The following is a 10,039-nucleotide window of genomic DNA, read 5'->3' on the forward strand; positions in this document are numbered from 1 at the left end:
TTCAGCGGCAGTTTACTGACAGCACTGGGAAGTGTGGGCTGTGTTCATTAGAAAGGAGGTGGAGGTGCTGCTGTTGGACGAGGTGGGACACGGTTTAAAAATCACAACACCGGGTTATAGTTCAACAGGTTTATTTGGAAGCACTAGCTTTCGGAGCGCTGCTCCTTCATCGGGTAACTGTGGAGCAGGATCATAAGACACAGAGTTAAGAGCAAAAGGTCACAGTATCATGCAACTGATATGATATATTGACAAATGTAGATTGCTGTTAAGTCTTGCATCTTTTAGAATGGGTTGCAGGTTTTATTTCATTAATGTGTACATCGCAGTACTACTATTCAGTCATATTCTCAAGATCACTTGAGGTTTTTTTTTGAAACTAGTGACACCTCAGCCCAGACAATGCATGAAAGGTGTGTCAGTATCCCAATCTTAAATCAGACTGGTACTATTTCCAAACTAGGAATTTATAAAATATTACATGGATTGACTACCTGCATGTTGTGCGCTTTTTGTGCAAAGTTGAATATATCTGTAAATATAATTCTGCAAATGCACCCCATCGTTATGTGTGCGTATGTGCGTGCGCGCGAGAGAGAGCATGTGTGCACATGCTTTGTCAAGGGAGTGTGATGGAGGAGAAGCCTGTAAGAGGGTGTGTGTACATCTGAGAGAGAGCGTGTGTATGAGAGAGGTACAGATAAAAGTGAGGGATTGCATTTTCCTAAAATAAGGGCAGGACTTGTACAGAGGGATATGGGGTGGGGGTTCAGGTACATACTTCATTGCAAGTTGCATCACTGGTTGGAAGGGTGCTTCAGAAGGCATTCAGCACACTTACCTTATTTGTTCACACCATTAAATAAAGGAGTTGGGACATCATTTAGAATTTGTACAGGATGTTGGTGAAGCCACTTGTAGAGTACTGAGAACGTTTCTGGTGGCCCTGTAATAGGAAGAATACTATTACAGAGGGTTCAGTAAAGATTCACCAGGATATTACCAAGACTGGAGGGTTTGAGTTATAAGGAGAGGCTGAGAATCTCTTCACTGGAGCACAGGAGGTTGAGGGGTGACCTCATTGAGATTGATATAATCATGAGGGTTCCAGGTAACATGAACATCAAAAATAGCGAGGAGCCTGCACGGTGATGTCAAGTGACTGGGGGGGGGGGGGTAGAAATTGTGGCAGTTGGACACTTTAAATACATCAGGAACAGCATCTCCATACAGCATACTGTGCATGTCAGGTGAGATGCCAGAAGACTAGAGGTTGGCTAACATGGTACCACTGTTTAAGAAGGGTGGTAAGGACATGCCAGGAACTTTAGACCAGTGAGCCTGACGTCAGTGGTGGGCACATTGTTGGAGGGAATTCTGAGGGAGAGGATGTACATGTATTTGAAAAGACAAGGAAAGATTAGGGACAGTCAACATGGTTTTGTGAGGGAAATCATGTCTCACAAACTTGATTGAGTTTTTTGAGGAAGTTACAAACAGGATTGAGGAAGGCAGAGCAGTAATGTGATGTGTATGGACTTCAGTAAGGCGTTTGACAAGGTTCCCCGTGGGAAACTGATTAGCAAGGTGAGATCTCAAGGAATACAGAGAGAACGAGCCATTTGGACACAGAACTGGCTCAAAGGTAGAAGACAGAGGGTGGTGGTGGAGGGTTGTTTTTCAGACTGGAGACCTGCGACCAGTGGAGTGCCACTTATATACATGATTTGGATGCGAGCATAAGAGGTACAGTCAGAGGGGAAGGCTGAATAGGCTGGATTGTCAGAGGCTGAGGGGTGACCTTATAAAGGTTTTAAAAATTATGAGGGGCATGGACAAGATAAATAGACAAAGTTTTTTCCCTTGGGTTGGGGAGCCCAGAACTTGAAGGCATAGATTTCAGGTCAGAGGGAAAAAATGTAAAAGAGACCTACGGGGCAATATTTTCTCACAGAGCGTAGTGCGTGTATGCAATGAGGGAGTGGTGGAGGCTGGTACGAATGCAACAATTAAGACACATTTGAATGGGTATATGAATAGGAAAGGTTTGGAGGGATGTGGGCCAGGTGTTGAGGAGCGGGACTGGATTGGGTTGGGATATCTGGTCGGCATGGACGGGTTGGACCGAAGGGTCTGTTTCCATGCTGTACACTTCTGACTCTATGCTGGTTCAGCAAAAGCTGCGCATGCTCTGTCTGCAGAAACAGTGCAAACCTTTCTTCAAATGGACCAATGAGAAGCCAGACAAGGAGCCTGGTCCTCCTGCCAATCAGAGCTCCCCAATTGTCTGAATGCGGAAGATGGACCATCAGGTTCTGAAGCTGCTGCTCCTCTCCAAATGAAGATCGAGCTTCACCTCAGACTGCAACTTCCTTCCTCTATCCGCCATCTGTGAGTACGGCACTGTCTTTACCATTTCATTTTTTTCATTCTGGGGTTAAATTGTTGACTTGCAGCAACTGAAAAGAAAGCGAGTGAATCTAGGGAAGGGACAGAGTCGGGAAACGTTGGTCCAGGTCTGTGTCTCAATTGGCAAACGCACAGCAAATGCAGGCCCACAGTGTGAAGTTATAGCCTCGGTTATGAAAAAATAACTGCTGTAAGGAGGTACGTTGTTTAAATGGTGACATATTGGGATGTGGACAAAGTGAGGACTGCAGATGCTGGAGATGAGAGTCGAAAAGTGTGGCACTGGAAAAGCACACGAGGTCAGGCAGCATCTGAGGAGCAGGAGAATCGACGTTTCAGGCACGAGCCCTTCCTTCGGAATGATGCGTGGATGTAAAACGTGGCCTCAGCGTCCTTCCACACCAGTCACTGCCAGTTGTCAGACGGATGCAGCAAGCAATCAGCAAGGCAAGAGGAATATTAGCAAGAGGAATTGATTTCAGAAGTCGGGATGTTTTCCTGCAGTTAGGGGGTCATTGAATATATTCAAGGCTGAGTTCATCTGATTTTAGAACAACCATGAAGTGGATGTTTATGGGGGAAGGCAAGGAAAATGGTTTCAAGACCAGTACAGAACAGTTACAGAGTCATACAGCACAGAAACAGACCCTTCAGCCCAACTAGTCCATGTTGACTATATTCACAAACTAAACTAGTCCCACCTGCCTGTGTTTGCCCCATATCCCCCTGAACCTTTCCTATTCATGTACTTATCCAAATGTCTTTTAAACGTTGTTACTCAACCTGCATCCACCATTTCCTCTGGACATTCATTCCACACAAACCACTGTTTAAAAAAAGGTGCTCCTCCTGTGTTTTTTAAGTCTTTCTCCTCTCACCTTAATTTGCTCCCTAATCTTGAAACGACACATGCCGTTCACCTTATCTATGCCCCTCATGGTTTTGGGAACTTCTATAAAGAGAACAAAGAACCTTACAGCACAGGAACAGGCCCTTCAGCCCTCCATGGCTATGCTGATCGAGATACTCTATCTAAACCTGCCGCCTATGTTCTAAGGATCTGTATCCCCCTGCTCCTTGCCCATTCATGTCTCTGTCTAGATACATCTTAAATGATGCTATCGATCCCAACCCTACTGCCTCCGCTGGCGATGCATTCGAGGCACCCACCACCCTCAGTGTAAAGAACTTTTCAAGAATATCTTCCTCAAACCTTTCTCCTCTCACTTTGAACTCGTGACACTGAGTAATTAAGTCTTGCCCTCTGGGAAAATAATTCTTCCTATCCACCCCTGTCCACACCCCTCATGGTTTTTTGGCCTCAATCAGGACCCCTCCGAACCTCCTTATTTCCAATGAAAATAATCCTAATCTACTCAACCTCTCCTCATAGCTCGCGCTCTCCATAACAGGCAACATCCTGGTGAACCTCCTCTGCACTCTCTCCAAAAGTATCCACATCCTTTTGGAAATCTGGCGACCCGGAATTGTACGCAGTATTCCAAATGCGCCGAACCAAAATCTTATATAACTTTAACATGACCTGCCAGCTCTTTTACTCAATCCGTCCGATGATGGAACGCGTGTTGTATGCTGCCTTGACCACTCTACTGACAGGCATTGCCACCTTGAGAGAACAATAGACCTGAACACCCAGATCTCTCTGTACATCAATTTCCCCCAGGACCTTTCCATTTACTGTATAGCTCGCTCTTGAATTGCATCTTCCAAAATGCATCACCTCGCATTTGTCTGGATTGAACTCCATCTGCCATTTCTCCTCCCAACTCTCCGATCTATATTCTGCTGTATCGTCTGACAGTCCCCTTCACTATCTGATATTCCATCAATCCGAATGCCCATCTGCAAACTTGCTAATGAGGCACCCGATACCTTCACCTTTCAACCTCCTGTGCTCCAGTGAAAAAAGTCCCAGCCTACCCACCAATTGGTGTGAATTCTGTCTGGGTCCCAATGTCGAGTCAGCCTGACATTTTTGATAGAAAAGCTCTGCATTTAAATTACGTTCTTGAGAAAGTTACTGAAAACAGGTTCTGAGATTAACATACCAAAGAACAGAACTCCATTCTAAAAGATGGAAGATTTAATTTAAATTGTTTAATGTATCACATCTCTATGAACTGGACTCCGTTGGTTATAAATATTCTAATCATGATTTTATTCTCCACAACCACCTGAAGCAGCAGCAGCACTTCAGAGCACCAGAGATCCGGGTTCAAATCCCACCTCGGGCAACTGACAGTGTGGAGTTGTACATTCTCCCAGTGTCTGCGTGGGCTTCCTCCCACAGTCCAAAGATGTGCAGGTTAGGTGAAGTGGCCACTCTAATTTGCCTGTAGTGTTAGGTGAAGGGGTAAATGTTGGGGAATGGGTCTGGGTGGGTTGCTCTTCGAAGGGTCGGTTTCGACTGAAGGGCCTGTTTCCACACTAAGTAATAAAATCTAAAATAAATCTAATCACTCCGAAAGCTAGGGCTTGCAAACAAATCACGTTATGGCAGCAGCGGGACGTGTGGATTATATTCACTAAAAACAGTTAAGCAGTTAGATAACATGTTCGAGTGGGAAGTGTGTATAATATGATCGCACAACTCCTGTACTCAATGCTATGAACAATTAAGGAAAGCAAACCAAACGCTGCCTTCAATACTCTGTCCACCTGAGACTCCAGCATTCCAAGGTCTCTTTATTCTGCAACACTCCCCTTAACTGTGTCAGTCCTGCCTGGATCGCTTGACCAAAATGCAAACCTCTGATTTCTCTAAATTAAACTACAACTGACACTCCTCGGCTCATCAACGGATCCCATAAATTCTAATTTATAGTGAACTCTTTCCTCTCATTCCTTGGAAGCTGAAAATCTCCATCCCACAATCAGTCCCTCCATTTTCACTAGTTGGACTGAAGGGGTTGTTTCTATGCTGCATGGCTCAGTAACTCGGCCCTGTACTAGTCTTAAAACCATTTTCTTGCCTTCCCCATAAACATTCACATAAAAATCAGAAGAACTCAGCCTTGAATATATTCAATGACCCCCTAACTGCAGGAAGACATCCCCACTTCTGAACTTAATTCCTCTTGCGAATACACCACTTGCCTTGCTCATTGCCCGGTGCACCTGTCTGACAACTGGCACAGAAGGACACTGATGCTCCTCTGAACATCCACGCATCATTCCTGTAGGGCTCGTGCCCAAAACTTCGACTGTCCTACTGCTCGGATGCTGCTTGACCCGCTGTGCTTTGCCAATTGTGGTCTTCTCTACATCGGGGAAACCGAGCGTAAACTTGGGGAACGGTTTGCTGAGCATCACAGCAGGGGTCCGCAGAGGCTGAGCGGACTTCCCAGTCTCCACCCATTTTAATGCCCCTTCCCACTCCCCTTCTGACATGACTATCTTTGGCTTCCTCCATTACCACAACAAACCAAACCACAAATTGGAGGAACAAAACCTCATCTTCTGTCTGAGCAGTCAACAGCCCGGAGGACTCAATATTGAGTTCTCCAATTTCAAATAATCTCCCATCCCACCCCCTTCCACTCTTCCCTGCCAACTAGATTCCTTCCTCCCATTCACCAACCAGGTCGTACCAGGTTATGGGGATAAGGCAGGAACAGGATACTGATTGAGGATGATCAGCCATTATCACAATGAATGGTGGTGCTGGCTCGAAGGGCAGAATAGCCTACTCCTGCACCTATTGTCTATTGTACCTTCTACCTGTCTCCACCTTTCCCCACTTCAGTACCCTGCCCCCAGCACACCCTTGTTCCACAGCTCTCCCTCTACCCACCCACAGACCTGAACAAGGGTACACCAGATCCCTCGACTTCTCCACCTCCTGTTACTGCCTGGCTTGCTGCGTTCTATCAGTCTCCTGTCTGTCTATTTTGCCAATTGAGAACAAAGGCGTGGACTAACTTTTCCAGAGTCTGTCCCCTCGCTGGATTCACTCCCATTCCTTTCAGTTGCTCCAAGTCAACAACTGAACCTCAGAATGAAATACAAATGGAAGTGGGGGTGAGAAAAGAGAGTGGGTACTCTCAGATGTTGGACAGAGGAAAGAAGTTGCAATCTGAGGTGAAGCTCAAACTTCATTCAGAGAGAGGAGCAGCAGGAGCTTCAGAACCTCGTGGTCCAACTTCCACATTCACCAATAGGGGAGCTCCGAATGGCAGGAGGACAATTCTCCCTCCGGTGCTCCTTATTTGTCCATCAAACGTAGGTCTCGCCCCTTTTCTGCCGACAGCGAGGAACACGCCCAATGTTTTGGTGACACCAGCAAACGTGTGCGCTGCTTGTTGACACTGAGGAGTGTACACAATATACACTGTAGCAATGCTGGTGTCATTGACAGATTTTAAGTGTCCAAATTCCTATGGGAGAACAAAAAGGGTACAGCCATAATTTTTTTTCCATGTGGCTCAATATTTGATTGCTTTTGCATTTGTCTGGCTGCTCAATGTTTAAGTCTTTTCCTCAGTGTTGGGGTGAGATTCACAACTAGAGGGCATAGGCTTAGAGTGAGATCACAAAGGTCCGTGGGGTGCATCGTTTCCATGCATAGGGTGGTGCATCTATGGAATGAGCTGCCAGAGGTAGTAGTGGAAGCCAGTATATTTACAGCATTTGAAAGATATCTGGCTGGGTATATGAATAGAAAGGGTTTAGAGGGATATGAGTCAAGTACTGGCAAAGGGGACTAGATTAATTTAGGATATCGGGTTGGCATGGACAGGTTGGACCGAATGGGTCTGTTTCCGTGCTGTACATCTCTATGACTCTAAATAATAAAAAGTCTACTTTTCCAAATAACAAACTATATCCATGTTAACAAGGCTTAGTGCACCACATGCTTTACTAACCATTCTCAACAGGTCCTGCCCCTTCAATGACTGAGGAACATGTACATGCTGGTGCATAATCTCCTTCACCAGTATTTACACACTACCCTCAGCAATTGCACAACTAACAGCAAGGGGCAAACGGCACAAGGATTAAACACACAGTGAGGGGCAAACGGCACAAGGATTAAACACACAGTGAGGGGCAAAGGGCACAAGGACTAAACACACAGTGAGGGGCAAAGGGCACAAGGACGAAACACACAGTGAGGGGCAAACAGCACAAGGACTAAACACAGTGAGGGGCAAACGGCACAAGGATTAAACACACAGTGAGGGGCAAACGGCACAAGGATTAAACACACAGTGAGGGGCAAACAGCACAAGGATTAAACACACAGTGAGGGGCAAACAGCACAAGGATTAAACACACAGTGAGGGGCAAACAGCACAAGGATTAAACAAACAGTGAGGGGGCAAACAGCACAAGGATTAAACACACAGTGAGGGGTAAACAGCACAAGGATTAAACACACAGTGAGGGGCAAACAGCACAAGCGCCAGTAAAAGCCGATGGAAAGTGAGTGTAAAATGTCACTATGACAGGACAGGCCCCACATTCCTTCCCCTCCGTCCCCCCCACAACCTGCCTCACCTTTCACGTCCCGGGCCCAGTACCTTCCAGGTGGCCCCATAGTTGACACAGGGGCCGCCCCACGACCAGTAGAACTCCACCACCCCGGCGGCCGACGAGTTCCCAAGCAGGCCCTTAACCCCATCCGCCTCCAGAATGCTCACCGGCTCCTGGCTGCTGTACAGCCGGCCGGTGTGGCCGTGACACAGCAGCTGCGCCAGGAAGGCGGCGGCGGCCAGTGACGGGTGTCTGCCCCGGGCCGCGCGGCGCCATTTTCCTAACGGCCGCCCTCCCGCCGCTTCCCCGCTCGAGCGACTTCTCCTCCCAACCGCCTTCGGCCCCGCGTGACGTCTGCACGGGGGGTTGGGCGGGGCCGGGCCGGGGGATGGGCGGGGCGGGGCCGGGCCGGGGGATGGGCGGGGCCGGGCCGGGGGAGCCTCACCGTCACCAAGCAACAGCCACCTCGCGCTACAACTGCTCATTCACAAAAACAAACTCTCCTGTCTCGCTCTGCAGCTGCAGGGGGGACACTGCCACGTTTCCAGGAGCCCTGTCTACATTGGGAAAGCTCACGGCTCAATTTAAACAGATATTCCCACATCTAACGGAACGGCGTCATATCGAAAGGGGGCAATCTGCATTTTAAAGGGACGTGGACATTTTAACGGGTATTTCTGCAAATAAAGAGGTTTAAATGGACGAGATTTTTTTTTCAAAGGGATGTGGCACATTCAAAGGGATTTCTTCATATGTGAAGTGATGCAGTTATATCTAAATGAATCTACATTTCGAAGAGACGTTGCCCTATTTATAAATAGAGACAATAGGTGTGAATTCTGTCTGTGTCCCAATGTTGAGTCAGACTGACATTTTACTGAGAAAAGCTGCATTTAAATTACATTCTTGAGAAGGTAATTTATAGATTCGGGTGTCGGTGAGGGAGGATTGGCCGTGCTAAATTACCCGTAGTGACCAGGGATGTACAGGTAAGGGTGGAAATATGGAATAAGGGATTGGAAATGGCTGGGATACTGTTCAGAGGGCCAGAGAGGAAGAGATGGGCTGAATGGCCTGCTTCCACATTGTTGGGATTGTATGACCCTCCCCATAAAGGAGCATTTTATCGGCATCTATCATGTCAAGCCCCTTTAAGAATTGTACTGGTTTCAATAGAGGTATACAGCACAGAAACAGACACTTTGGTCCAATTCGTCCATGCCGACGAGGATTCCAAACTCAACCAGTCCCACTTGCCTGCATTTGGCCCATTTCCCTCTCAACGTTTCTATTCATATATCCATCCGAATGCTGTAACTGTACCTGCATCTACCACATCCTCGCCAAGTTCATTCCACATGCAAATCACTCTCTTTCAAAATGTTGCCCCTCCGCTTCCTTTTAAATCTCTCTCCTCACCTCAAGTAATATGGCCCCAAGTTTTGAGCTCCCCGACGCTAAGCACGAGCCCTTTGGTATTCAGCTTACCTCCACTCCTCATAATTTTATCCATCTCAATGAAGTCACCCCCCCAAACTCCTGTGCTCCAGTGAATAAAGTCCCAGCCTCTCCTTATAACTCAAACCCTCCAGTCCTGGCACATCTTTACCGAACCCTCTGTGATAAGAATACTTCCGATTCCAGGGCCATCAGAACTGTACTCAGTACTCTGAAAGTGGCCTCACCAATATCCTGTACAACCTCAACATGATGTCCCAACCCCTGTACTCAATGGTGTGAACAATGAATGCTATGCTGCTAAATGCCTTCTTAACTGCCCTGTCTACCTGTGATGCAACTTCCAACGAACTATGTACCTGAACACCACTCCCCCCCATGTCTGTCTGTTCTATAACATGACCCAGGGCCCTACCATTATCTGTACAAGTCCTGCCCTTTCTTGTTTTAACAAAATGCAACCCCTTGCTTGTATTAATACCTCTCTCACACATGCTCTCCCTCAGACACACACACACGTATACCCCCCAATACTCTCTCAGGCTTATACTCCATCACACTCACACTTTAGCAAGTATGTACACACTCTCACACACAAACTCACATGCATCCACACACAATTCTATGAGATGAATTTGTATTGGTAGAATTATATTTGCAGATGTATTCAATTTTG

At 46.9% G+C, this 10,039-nt stretch overlaps 1 protein-coding gene across 1 annotated transcript in view; it reads left to right on the forward strand.

The window, feature by feature from the left end:
- LOC148144987 (uncharacterized) overlaps positions 1–10,039 on the forward strand; it is a 518,924-nt gene that overhangs the window by 323,349 nt on the left and 185,536 nt on the right. The window lies entirely within an intron of this gene.

This window comes from Chiloscyllium plagiosum, unplaced genomic scaffold, assembly GCF_037043375.1.
Source record: "Chiloscyllium plagiosum isolate Xiang-an unplaced genomic scaffold, Cpla_swu_hap1 HiC_scaffold_27, whole genome shotgun sequence".
Classification (NCBI taxonomy): domain Eukaryota; kingdom Metazoa; phylum Chordata; class Chondrichthyes; order Orectolobiformes; family Hemiscylliidae; genus Chiloscyllium; species Chiloscyllium plagiosum.